At 37.8% G+C, this 14,019-nt stretch overlaps 2 non-coding genes across 2 annotated transcripts; both read left to right on the top strand.

Moving 5' to 3' along the window:
- Nucleotides 1–8,252: 8,252 nt before the first annotated feature.
- Trnaa-agc (transfer RNA alanine (anticodon AGC)) lies at nt 8,253–8,325 on the top strand. The gene has a single exon. It is a non-coding gene; the product is annotated as a tRNA-Ala (tRNA).
- Nucleotides 8,326–13,679: 5,354 nt separating this feature from the next.
- On the top strand, nt 13,680–13,752 carry Trnaa-agc (transfer RNA alanine (anticodon AGC)). The gene has a single exon. It is a non-coding gene; the product is annotated as a tRNA-Ala (tRNA).
- Nucleotides 13,753–14,019: the final 267 nt, after the last annotated feature.

Consider the following 14,019-nt stretch of genomic DNA (forward strand, 5'->3'; position numbering starts at 1 on the left):
TACTTCTTATACGTGTATTCAGTCGAGAGGTAATCAGACACAAAGATAATGGAGTAACTGTGCGACATAGTGGATCATGTCGCAAGATTTCTGCTTCTAGTTCCTGTATTGCTCTTTCTGCTACCGGGTTTTAATTTATATTTTTTACGCGTCCCACTTCAATGGATATGCGATACTTGGCTAGGAGTTTATCGTTGATTAATGCAGTAAATCCAGGGGCAGGGTCTGTCCGGATTACAGCGAATGGGCCATCTAATGGTAGTAGCTCTGAACACAAGATGAGTAGTCCTTTTCGAAGTGTTTCATGACGCTCATTTTCAATGAGTAATGTCCGTGTATAGGAAGTTATGTACTCACGCAGGACCAGTATAAGTTGGCGTTCACATTTAAGGACATCAACTGCAAACAGATAGCCGACTCTGTCAGGTGGTTGGCTTGAAGTGTGTTCTGGTTGAAATTTAGGTGTACTCTTCAATGCAGTACACTGATGACACTTGTCTGCGGTGTTGTAAATAGCTTTGTCCATGTCAAGTGCAAAGAAGAAACGATTTACCACCTTTCTTAGTTGATTGGAAGATGGATGGTCCAATGAAATGTGTAGAGAAGTAAGGAGTCCCTCCAGGACACTGCGAGGAACGATAATACATTCCTGTGTTGGGTGGAATGGGACATTACGTTTCACCACCAATAACCCATCCTTGGCAATGACTGCATGCTGTAAATAACGCTTGACATCCCGAACATTTGTGAGCTTTTTTGACGGTCTTGTGCCTTGCAGGAGATGGTCATGTGTACGTCTGAGATCTGGACAGTCCTGTTGGATGGCAAGCCATGAAGTTCTGGTAGTAAATGGCATTTTGGCTCTCCCCTTTGCTATGTCCTCAGTAGTTACTCGTTGAACAACAGACTGGGCAATAGTGTTGACAAAGGAGCAGATTTGGCAAGAGGGATTATCACATGCAGGAACATTTCGACTACTGAAATCTGTAGGTAATATAGCTGCACCTGATACATGGCGCAAAGATACTTGAAACCTGCTCACCGTTGACAGGAATGTTGACACACGTGGGCTAGCGGAAAATTCGCCACGGCACATTTTCTCGAGGCCTGCACACATGGTTTGCTGTCAGTGAAAACACATGCATTTAAGGAAGACTGCACGATGTATGGGCTGAAATGTTTTACAGCTGCTGAAATTGAGAGTGCTTCCACTTCACAGGGCAGCCATGTAAGTTGATTAGCACGAAGTTTAGCACTGAAAAATCCAGAGAGGCAAAGTTTGTCGTTGCGGTTTATGTAAAGTGTAGCCCCAAGTCCTCCACTTCGAAGAGCACCATCAGTAACTATCCACAACTGGTCCGTAGCTTGTGGGAGAGTAATAGTCTGATTGGATGAGAGACTTTTCTGGGCTTTTTTAAAATGACTATGGAGGTCGTCAGTCCATTGAATTTTGTCTTTGGAGTCTTTGCCAGAAGTGGCAGCATCTAAAGGAGATATAATCTGTGAGCATCCTTTTAAGACACTTCCTAGAACTTTGAAAGCACCAATGAATGACCTCAAGCCGGTGACAGGAGATAGGGGTTGACAGTTGGCTAGTGCAGCAATGCGATGAGGGCTTGCACGAAGGGTACCTTCACGCCATATCCATCCCAAGAGTGTGGCTTCCCTTGGTGCAATCATAGTTTTTGATGCAGACAAGTTAAGGCCATTTCTCTGTAGAGCTTGAAGTGTCCTTGTGAAGTTATTAAGAAGGTCTTCAGGAGTAGATCCACCACAGTACAAATCCTCGGCTAACTTAGCGACTACACCCTCCTGAACCAAGTCACCCAAAACTCTACAGGTTAGCTCCTCTAAAATGGTCTCCGAGCCAGGCATACCCATCGCTGAACGGGCATAAACTTTGACGCCACGAAAGGGGGTTACCACTCCACAGTACTTCATGGATTCTTTTGCGAGTGGAATTTGGTAAAATGCCTGTGTAAGGTCTGTTATGGCAATATAACTCCACTGAGCAATTTGTCGGAGAGTCGAATCTACATCAGGCATAAGAGATGGCTGCGGCTTGCTGTATCTCCCAACATCTGCAAATGCTGTAACTAATCTAAAGCCTCCAGATGGCTTTTTGACCAGAAATGATGGATTTACATACTCGACATTGACTTTCACAATCTCTGGTTTAGTAAAAACACCACATGCCTGCAACTCATCAAACTTGTCCTGAAGTATTGAAAGAAGTTGTTTATTGTACTGAGGTAAGCGCCCCTTTCTTTGAGGAGGTTTAACTGGCCCCATATTGACAACAGCTTTAAGTGGACCACTGGCACCATTGTAGCCTTTAAAATCTGGGTTAAACACCTCACTGTATGCATCAAGAGTCTTCTTGAACTGTGATTTAATCGCAGGAGAAAGAGTATTGTCGGGGTCAAGGTTGACTGCAGCGGAGTGTGTGGTTGTTTTACTGTATTTAGTGTTGGGTTTCGGGATTGGTCTAGTGTCTCCATCATCTGGAGAGACGTTAGGAGAGAAAGTGGGTCTCACTAGGCACAAGTGTTGGTTTCGTTTAATTGTACAAGGTTCATTTGACAAGTTAGCAATCCGTACTTTTCCTGCCACGCTGTCTATAAATGAAGGAGGGGGCCAATTTGTTGTAGAATTTTGGCATACTGTGGGTTCAAGTGAAAATGTGTTGTACTCATCAGGACTTGTCATGTCGTCGGGAAGCTTGACCTCAATGTACTCTCCTGGCCACAGAGTTGTGGTGTGGGGTACAGGAGCTCGAAGTACTTGTGTGAGCCGAATGGAGTGGTGTCCTTCCTGAGCTTTAGTTCCATACCGGAATATACACTTGTCACCAATTCTGATTTCTTGTCGGGCGGGTCTGACTATAATGTCATTTTCCTCCATAAATGGAATTCCAGCCAAAATGGGAGTGTCCAGGTTGTCAACAACTAGCCCTTCGAATGTTAACTCTTGTCCATCATGATTAAAAGTTAGTCAAGTCTCACCAGATACATGGAGTGGTGATAATCCATCTGCCTGATGGGCATATTGTGATGAAGGGGTGATAGATGCTTGTAAATTGTGGGCAACGTCCGATCGAATCATGTTACCAGTTGCGCCACTGTCTATGATTATACGAACAGAATGGTGTGTTAGAAATGCATCAATGTACGGAGATTGACGTATTTGCACCCTGCTAACGGAGGCATCCTGACTGACTGAAATCTCATCTTCATCGCTGTAATGGTTACCGTCTGTACCCATTATCTGCCTTGCCTTTGCAAAGTATCTTTTGTCACTTTGGGGTAAGTACGAACACTTGCTAAGATAGTGATTGTATGGACGCCCAGAAGCCTTACACAATGGGCAGGATTTCTGGACTTGTGGTGATGAGTTTTTTTTCATTGAAGAAAACTGTGCGCATAGCTCTGGCATCCTCTGTGTTACGTAGTTCTTCCAGCAGTGAATCAAGGGCTTGGGAGATTTCAGGCTTCAATGTAGCCAGTGTACGCGATCTTAGTTCGGTCCCATACCGTTGTTTCACTAATCTTGGGAGCTCAGGATGGATTAGGGTAAACCAGGTAAGTACGATAAAGTTCTCCATTGTAGGGGTAAGTTCCTCATCCTCTTCGATTTCTTGGCCATTGTGTGTAATACCCAGTTCTGTTTTCAGGAGGTTATCTTCAGTAAATGCCATTAGTCGCTGAAACAAGTCCTCAGGTCGTTCGTTAGGCTGTAATCGAATGTTTACAAAGTCAAGGAAATGTGCACCCGTTGACTGAAATCCATAATGTAAGCGAATGATCTGCCATATGTCCCTAAGTGTCGTAGAATTGTTAACAATAGTGTTCCTTGCTATAATAGGTGTATAATTTGCGATTTGACCGAGCATGAGTTCGAGGATTCTGACTTTCTGTGCGCGGGTCTTTCTATTGGCCTCGGGAACATTCTCGTCGTCGTCCTCGAAGTTTCTATGGGGGTTAGCACGGGTTTTCTTCCCCCAATTTGCACCGTCCTCTAGATATGGTAAAAAATTGGGGTCCAGGGAGAGAGTATATAATAAATTTTGTCTCCAGTTTTCATAGGAGTTAACAGTTTCTACTTTCGTCAAGCACCACTGTTTTGGCGCTCTATTCGCCATGATGTTTACGATGTTATGCCAAATACGTTAGTACCTGTGTGTCCGGGGTGAATTTTATCACGCTGTTACTGTCCACTTCTAGGAGAGTTGAATATACGTCAAAAATAGCTTGGGTTCATGAATGACCGCTGCCACCACGCCAGTTAGTGTATATCCAACATAGCAACAAATACTCAGTTGTAAACGCAGCACATTTAACCGGAAACGTAAGATGAATAGAAAAGTGACTAAAACATAGAACCATACCGGTTACATAATGCTAACCCGGAATGCAAGTAATTAACATACTGGTGGAGAATGATGTGTTTGACATGCTTGAATATTCAGAAGTGCAATTCAATTTTTTCCGGAATTTTGCTGTCCTTTCTTGACACCAGACTTAGTCCATAAATAGTCCTAACATGAGCATGCGCTCTCGGCCTTTTCATTTTCATCCTCGGGCAAGTGCAGACAAATTCCTCTCCCATCCCTCCCTTAAATATTATGGTTGGTTTGAAGGTCCAATTCTATTGTATAATTTGATGAACTCATTTTCTGCTGTGAGTTTTCTTTCAATTTCAGAAATCGTCATGGCAGTTAGAGACTGGTGAAGAAATCTATAGACTTGCCTTTGTCAATCTTTCTAACGTGTTGGCGCAATTTTGACAGAAAACCATTTGCTGAGGTATACTGTTGTCTCCAGGTCCCCCAGCTCTCATATGATTTGTTGAATATTTGTGAATGTTATGCTGCCAAAAGCTTACAGGTGGTAAGATCGGCGCATAGGGTATGAACATGCGAGTGGCGTGTTAACAGTGAATGTTGTTTCAAATAAAAAGCCATGACAGTTCCGCCAATATGCTTTTGAGTATTTTTTTTCCAGGTCAGAGGTGGTTAAAATAAGTAACTACCCATTAAGCTTAAATCTGTAGACATCAGCTTTATTCACGTGTATTGATTAATTTTAGTTTTAGGAATTTCGAAATAAATAACCGTTAAACAGTTTGAGTTTAAATGTATTCCAGTAGCAAATTGCTATGTTGAATCAATTTGTACAGGTGCATGTATTTCTAATAATGTTAAATTTTATTAATGCGTATTAAACTATTGGATTCAAATACACATATATATATACACAGGCAGTACAGTAGATATAAAGATATAATACATACAGGAACAGTATATGGAGAGTGCATAAACTTACATAACGTTATACAGTAATATCATTGCAAAATTTTTAGTTATATATAAACGCAGTATATATATATTACAGATATTCATAACCAATTACACTGATTCATAATATGTACTGTATGCTTTTGATCTGTCCTTTCTCACTTTCTTCCTTCCACGTGATGTTCTTCCATCCAAAGGAGGCTCTTCGCGTGACTGACATGGCGAGCTTGGAGGTGTGTTTGAAGAAAGAAGATTTTTAGTCTTTTTATTCTTTTTTCTTTTATTTTGTTGATTCTTTCTCCATTGTATTTTCACTGCTCCCTTTGCTCTGTCTGGTAAGTCTTCAACATTTTTCAGTTTGCCAACTTTCTTTCTTGATATCTTTGCTTTTCTTTGTCCAAGTACTTTTGATGCTTTTCTGGGTCCTGTTTCAGTCTTTCCCTCCATCGCCGTGACCTCTCTGTCGAAGTGAGTACCATAGCTCAGGATTTTTTAAACACTTGTTCATCAAAAGGAGAAGCTCTTTCGAGTGTTCAAACTGTTCATAAGCGTCAACAACTAATTTTGCCCACTGAGAACGTAAATTATCAGTATGTTGAAACAATGGCTTTTCCCCCCAGATATCACCGTTAAATTTCAACTGCTAAAACGTCTCTTTTCTGAAGTTTATTTTTCTTCATTCCTATAATGAAAGAAATGTAACAAGTTTAAATATGTTTAATTAATCTTATGTAATACACAATGGGATAATTTCGGTTCGATAACCAAAACTATTAAAAGTTGGATGAAATTGAAAAGAATTTAGTTTTATTTAGAAATATGCATTGCAGCGTTTTCCCCGTAATTGGTCTTTTACCAGTTTTCATCCCCCATGTCAGTAAGAAACAGTCAAATAATATCTATACGGATAAACATTCAGGTTTTGAATATATTTCTTTACAATAACGTAGCAAAATTCATGCACAAAACTATCTAAAGAGGGTTTGTCATTACCATAACATTCATGTCATTACCGAAACGATTTGATCGAAGGGAATTATTTCGGTAATGACGCGTTTTGGTAATAACATTTTTAAACATTATGCAAAATACAGAGGCCGCTGTTTGTTTAAATAAATTAAACATTGTGTAACAAACTAGAATATTTATTTATAAATGTTTCCAAAACATCGTATTTTACCTAGATAATCGTACATCTGTTGTAACAAGCATTCGGTAATGACAGTTAATAAACATACGCTTGAAAATAAGACTATTCCAGATCTGATATCTGCTTACTTACCCACAGGACGGTTTCATTTGAAATTGATATTACATACTTTAGACATTTGGTGGTATGTAGTAGTTATTTTACTTACTAATATTCTATATTTGCAAAACTCATTTGCAATAAGATGTATTCTACATATATAACGCGTGCTATTTCTTATTTTACGCGAGTACATACTATCGCGAAATGACTCGTATACGGCAACTCGCGAGAACATAAATTCGCAACTGCTCTGTTGATGAAGAATTTTTACATGTACTTTAGCAATATGAAAATAAAAGCGAATAATTTTTTTCGCGAGTGATGTTTCTCGCAAAATTACGCGATAATAAATTTCTCGCATGTATTTAGGAATTTAGAATATTAGGCATGCGCATAAGCACGCAATAGCAATAGTTATATGGTGATGGTATATAAAGGGCCGTTGAAGGTAAATTGGCCATCAATGAACATTCAACCAGGACAAACACGTATTTTACATACCGTACTTATGAATGAGTCGAATTCGGGTCACTTGGTAGACAATCTGCTCAGCAGTAATACGATGGACTTTGTTATAGATGTTTTAATGCTACTGTTAATCATTTAAGGACATGTTCACATTGCTGACAAATATGGATGGGATGTCATCGAAGAATATCAAGATGATTCTATTACTGATGACGCTGCTTATAGCTGTTCAAATTACTGTAAAAGTCTTCATTTTGATGAGATGGGTTAGTCTAGCTATTTACTGATACCCAGAATGTTAATAAGATTATTGACAGAAGTAGTGTGAACAAAGAATTGCAGAATTTATCATTATCAATTTTTAGTACATGCTTGCAGAACAAAATTAGGCTACAAACAGATCTGAGAATGACATTGCTGATGCCAATTAGTAAGAGCTTTGATTTTGATGATTGGACTGTGGAACACCATTTCTCTCATATCTTACGTACTACGTATGTAAGATAGAGATATTCTATGAAAGAAAGGTATGAAAGATATTTCTTTCTCTCATATCTACGTATGTAAGATACAGATATTTTATGAAAGAAAGGTATGTAAGATATTTCTATCTTTCATATCACGTGACGTTTATCTTTCATATCCCATGACGTATTTAATCAATACACAACTAGCCTGCAACTTACCTCGATTGACAAACACCAGCGTCTGCAAAGCTCTTGTACAAAAAATGACAGATTAATTAATGCCTAGGTGTATGTGACCGGACACAAAAATACACATTTCTTGAACAACTACCACACACTCAACAACAGTCACTAATTCCTCATACAAATGCTGTCGAGTACATCTATGTCATCCGGTGCATTATGCCAGTTCACAGAAACCCAGCCCATACCGTCTACTAGTTCTAGGCCTACCTCCACATTCACTATGCCAACGTCCACTGTCCCTATATGTGTGTCAGGTGAAACAAGTGCCTCCAATGTCCATGAGACTCGAGTCAGAAAAATTCGGGGTCCTTATGATTATGATTTATTAGCTGACCGTAGAAACAACAAAGTTCAATGAAGGTAAAATTTATTTCAAATTTTGAACCATGAATTTTGATAATTAATGATATCATTGCAGAATATACGGAAGAAGGATGTAGAAATTACAAGGTTATGTTACACAGCATTAATAACCACTAGAACAATAGAAAGGAGTTAACTTCATGATTCTGAATGTGCATTGGGGGAATTAGCTCAAGTGGTAGAGCGCTCGCTTAGCATGTGAGAGGTACCGGGATCAATACCCGGATTCTCCATCCATTTTTTAAAAATAGTGTTTTCTTTTCAGGTTCAGAGGCCTATGCGACTCGAATGAACGTCTTCTATTCTCAATTCCCTCTTGCGAAAGAACGGGCTCAAATCTATTCGGCTCCAACTGTTCGTGACTTGTCAGTGCCGACGATGTGACGTCATAAATTAAACTTCATTGTCCGCTCTCTTAGCGGCGGGTAATTTAAAATATATGATAGATTAATATTGATTAAATCGTTAAGCAAGGCTTGTTGGTGTTATAGACTGTCATTTACGATATCAATAAATAATACTTTATTCATAAAAACAACAATGTGGTTAGGGTTACCTTTCCCTTTAAACCTTGATTTCCTATTGCATGCGGACAACGTCACACCCTGAGAAAATTGTAGCTGGCAATGGTGAACTATCTATGCTTCTTTTGATGGTGTAAACGTTACTTGTTATTCCTCTTGTAGGATTAATTTTCAGAAACCAGCGACTGTTAATTTTCAGTAACCAACGACTTTTAATTTTCAGTAGCCAGCGACTTTTAATATTCTTATATATCTATTAAAGGGGCATGGTTTGAGGTAAACATTTTCAAATTTTATTATTACATTTTCAATCCTAAGGTATTTCTAATGGTCAGCAAAAACTATAAATTTTAGTTGTCGAGGTACATGGGAGATACATGATTGATTGTATATTACTTAACGTCCCTCTCGAAAATATTTCATTCATATGGAGACTTCACCATTGCCGGTGAAGGACTGCAAATTTTAGGCCTGTGTTCGGCGCTTACGGCCTTTGAGCAGGGAGGGATCTTTATCGTGCCACACCTGCTGTGACATGGGACCTCGGTTTTTGCGGTCTCATCCGAAGGACCACCCCATTTAGTCGCTTCCTACGATATGAAAGGGGTACTAAGGACCTATTCTAAACCGGCTCCCCACGGGATGATGGGAAATACAGGTAATCAAGGCTCGTGCCATGTTTTTGTTTACATAGGCTAGATATTTAAGTAAAGGTTTCGTTTATAGCAGATTTTTTTTAAATTTACAGTTCAATTTGAACACAATTAAATAGTTTCTAGTGTTTGGCACATCTCATTTTGTTTTAAACATGCTATTTTCTACCAAGTATGTACCAATGTATAATATGTAAAGAAAAACATGGCACGAGCCTTGTTTACATAACAAAAAAATGTACCTCTACATCACTTTTAACTAAAAAATTGATTCACAAATTTCGGTTGACCATTAGAAATGCTTTAGTTAAGCATTACAAACATAAAAATGGAAAAATAAAATCGTGTCCATGTGCCCTGAAGATTGAATCAGACATTAGGAATTTCTCTCTCTCTCTCTCAACATGAAAAAAAGAGAAAGAAAATTTTAAAGTATATGCGCAAAAGCAAAACACTTTTAAAAGAATTGCACTTTTACTTACAGGTGCAGTCCACTTGCTATTCAAAGTTGATGATTAATGAGATATCTGATAATACGAAACAAGAGTACCACCAACGGTACATAATACATGAAAAGCTAATATAGGGCGTTTTTCTTACCTACTTTCCTTTGCATCGAAAAAACAAGACAAATCATGTACTCTCTATGTAATATTTTCATTTGGCATAAGATGTATGTGGATCAAGTTTAATGGTCCTTGCCCCAACGAATTGGTCTGCGTCCTGCTACTACGACTTTGACCTTGAGAAACAAGAGACAACCTTCGCTTGGCATAAAGTGTATGTGTACTAAATTTGACGGTCCTAGCCCCAACAGTTCGGTTTGTATACTGCTTACAAGATTTTCCTACTAAGTAATACTGTGACCTTGTCCTTTGACCTTGAAAAATAATAGGCATCTTCCTCTTATCATGGTGATCGAATGTACCAAGTTGCAACATCCTGGAACTTACGGTTCGTTTTGAATCCTGTCTACAGGGTTTTCCAACTAAGTGATACTGCGACCTTGACCTTGAAAAACATAAGGCATCTTCCTCTCATCATGGTGATCAAATGTACCACGTTGTAAAATCCAAAAGCTTGCGGTTCGGTCTGTATCCTGCCCACAAGGTCTGGACAGACAGACGGACGACGCCATACCATAATACGTCCCGTCTTCGACGAACATATAAAAAGGATGTAACAATCACGAGGACATTGTACTACTAACCTTTGCAGAAATTCAAAGGCGTTCATACTCTAAACATTTGGTGGTGTGTAGTAGTTATTTTACCAACATTTTACATTTCCAAAACTCATTTGCTATCAGGTTTTTCTAAATGTAATGTATAATGCGTGCTATTTATTAGGCGTAAGCACACAGTGGTTACAACTGTATATGGTGATGGTATATAAAGGGCCGTGGAAGGTGAATTGGCCATCAATGAACATTCAACCAGGACAAACCTGTTTTTACATACCGTACTTAATAATAATGATAAAATTTATTTATATAGCGCCCTATATGACTATAAATAACCACTCTAGAGCGCTGCACACAATAAAAATGATACAGCATGTTATAAACGTAGTAAAAGGAAATTATAATAGCATTAAGACAGATAATATCAAAACAATGCTAGAAAAACATCAATAATGCGAAGTAAAATTAATAAAATCTAAAACATGATATGCATGAAAAAAGTTCCACGCCGTACAATCAAATGCTATAAAATACAATAGTTGAAATAAATATACAATTATACACTTGAAAAAGTCATGTTAAAATGATGGTAAAGAAACCATAAAGATTTAACCACCTATAATACTAATAATATGCAAGTCTAAAAAGATATGATTTTAAATGTTTTTTAAAAGTGTTCAAATTCTGACAACGGCGGAGGGTATCAGGCAGAGAGTTCCAGAGTGTAGCTGCTGCCACTTGTGATTGAATCGAATTCGGGTCACGTGGTAGACAATCTGCTCAGCAGTACTTAATACGATTAATTTTGCTGTAGATATTTTAATGCTACTGTTAATCACTTAAAGAAAAGGAAATGTTCACATTGCTAACAAATATGGATGGGATGTCGTCGAAGACTATCATGATTATTCTATTTCTGATGAAGCCGACGTTGCTTCCAAGTTTTGACAATTCAGCTTAAGAGTAAAAAAAAAAAAAAAAAAAGAAACATCAAGAAACCCTACAATCAAGCAGCAAGATCATATCCAGGACAGCGTGCTCTGACAAATCCGGGAGAGTATTTTCGTCCGCATAGACAAAATTTGGATCAGTCGTCCCCGGAGCAGAATACTACAAAGCCACAGGGTTATAAACTCTGAGAAGATTGTGTGTCCAGATGCTAATCGTACCGCAGTAACCACTGTTAAATGTGTAATTCATCATACGTGGAGTCAGAAGTGTCAGAGTTCTACCAGGAGAGAACTTATAGCTGTTCAAATTACCGTTTAAAGTTTTCAAGCTAGTTAATGGATTAGTCAATACTGATGCCCAGAATGTTATTAAGATTATTGACAACCCTAGTATGAACAAAGAATAGCAGAATTCATCATTGTCAAGTTTTAGGATAGACATGTAGGTCTCTCTGTACTTTTTTTTTTTATCAAATAGAGTTTTTTTGTGTTTTGATGATTAATATATATACATGTATATATTATATCTAGATCTATTGTATTTATCAAAATCTGTAACCAAGACAATAATACTTATGTACCTCTAACTCCCCCCTCTCTTTCTCTCCTGAAAAAGATTTTTACATCATACATATATTTACATAAAAGAATAAGATAAACATGAAATGCATACAGTATACCTAATAATATTCCGATTTCAAAATGAATATGTTGTGTGAAAATACCCTTCTAACCTATTTCTCATATCTATGAAACATTGATATTTATTATACCTCAGTATGAGAATTCTATGCAACGCGTAATCTGATTGGTCTAGACAGTCACGTGCCAGGGAAGACAAGACTTCATCAAACTCCCCGTCGAGGCCTCATTACGTCACAGTGCCTACGAATAGACCTCTCCTATGTGACGCACCACAATATACAGATTTGTATATTGTGAGTCCGCGATTATCACGCAGACAAATTACACTAAAGAAGTAGTTCGCAGTTAAAAGTCTGAAGATATTAATATTAAAAGCATTAATATAAAAGTATGGATTTTATTTTAAACATAAAATGATCAAAAGATCATTAAAAAGTAGGGATACTCTGTTCAAATTATTGTGTAAAGTAATGAATTTGATGTTTACGTTCTTGTTTTGAAAGTTGGTTACGTTTGACGTTATGTTTTTTCGTCATTCTACAGTGACGTCACAGTATACGAGGCCTAAGAAATCGCTATCCCATAATGCCTAAGTGGAAGAGTTTGGTTTGTGAGCAAACGAACTCTGGTGGAAGTTTGAAGACTTCATATCTCCCTCTCAAACATCATCTCCCTATCATATTTCCCCTTGGGCAGCTTCGTGCATTTTCCATAAATTTAACGTCAAAGTAGACGAAGTGTATTATGACGTCACAATTAGTCCGAGTCATTCTACTTTCATAGTTCGTAAGGCACAAAATATGCGGGTCTTTGATATACAGTTTTAAAATCGACTGATTTTGGTTGATATAAAAACATGCAAGTAAATCAGCATTCAAGGAGAATGGAAATACAAAAACTGGTTATCATATCACTGTGTTTCGCTGTTTGTACCTTCTATATATACATTGACGGCGCGGTGTTACTGTTAGGGCGATCTCAGCTACATACATGTACGATGTATAGATGAGTAAACTCCAATCTCAAATACAATTTTGTGGTCTTGCTTTGTTTCGGTATAATAAACAATTTATTGCATGAATGTTCGGGAGATATGAAGATTTATTCACCCAAGAAAAATCATATTCCCCTCGGGCGTTGCCCTCGGGGAATATGATTTTTCTTGGGTGAATAAATCTTCATATTTCCCTCACTATCATGCAATAAATGTATAATGTGTGATGTGAAAATTTCTTAAATAATTTTTTTTTTTTTTTTTAAAAGTTTTAGTACATGAATATGCTTGCAGAATAAAACGAGGTTAGAGACACAATGGATTCCAAGATCTGAGAATGAAATTGCCGATGCCATTTAGTAATTGTTTCGATTTTGATGATTGGTCTGTGAAACGTCATATCTTTCACCCACTCAGTAAAACATGGGGTCCTTATGATTAGGATTTGTTAACAGACCGTAGAAACAACAAAGTAGGTAAACTTTATTCAGATTTTGGACCATGAATTTTTATAATTAATGATATCATTGCAGAATATACGGAAGAAGGATGTAGAAATTACAAAGGTTATGTTACACAACATTAATAACCATTAGAACAATAGACAGGAGTTAACTTCATGATTCTGAATGTTCATAGGGGAATTAGCTCAAGTGGTAGAGCGCTCGCTTAGCATGTGAGAGGTACCGGGATCGATACCCGGATTCTCCATTTATCTTTTGAAAATATAGATATGCTTTCATCTGATATTGATATAATTACACTCATACCATATAATGCCATGCCATGCCATACAATTGTGAATTTATTTTTGTAGACATGTATGCCATAAGACGTATATCTTCAACAATAAAGAATATATATACATGTTGAATTTTATGTGGTGAGTAAATTCATCCACCCAGTAATGTATTTTATGCCCCCATCAAAGAAGAGGAGCATATTGCGTTGGACTTGCCGGTCGGTCGGTAGACCATA

The sequence above is a fragment of the Ostrea edulis genome, chromosome 5 (assembly GCF_947568905.1).
Source record: "Ostrea edulis chromosome 5, xbOstEdul1.1, whole genome shotgun sequence".
NCBI lineage: Eukaryota > Metazoa > Mollusca > Bivalvia > Ostreida > Ostreidae > Ostrea > Ostrea edulis.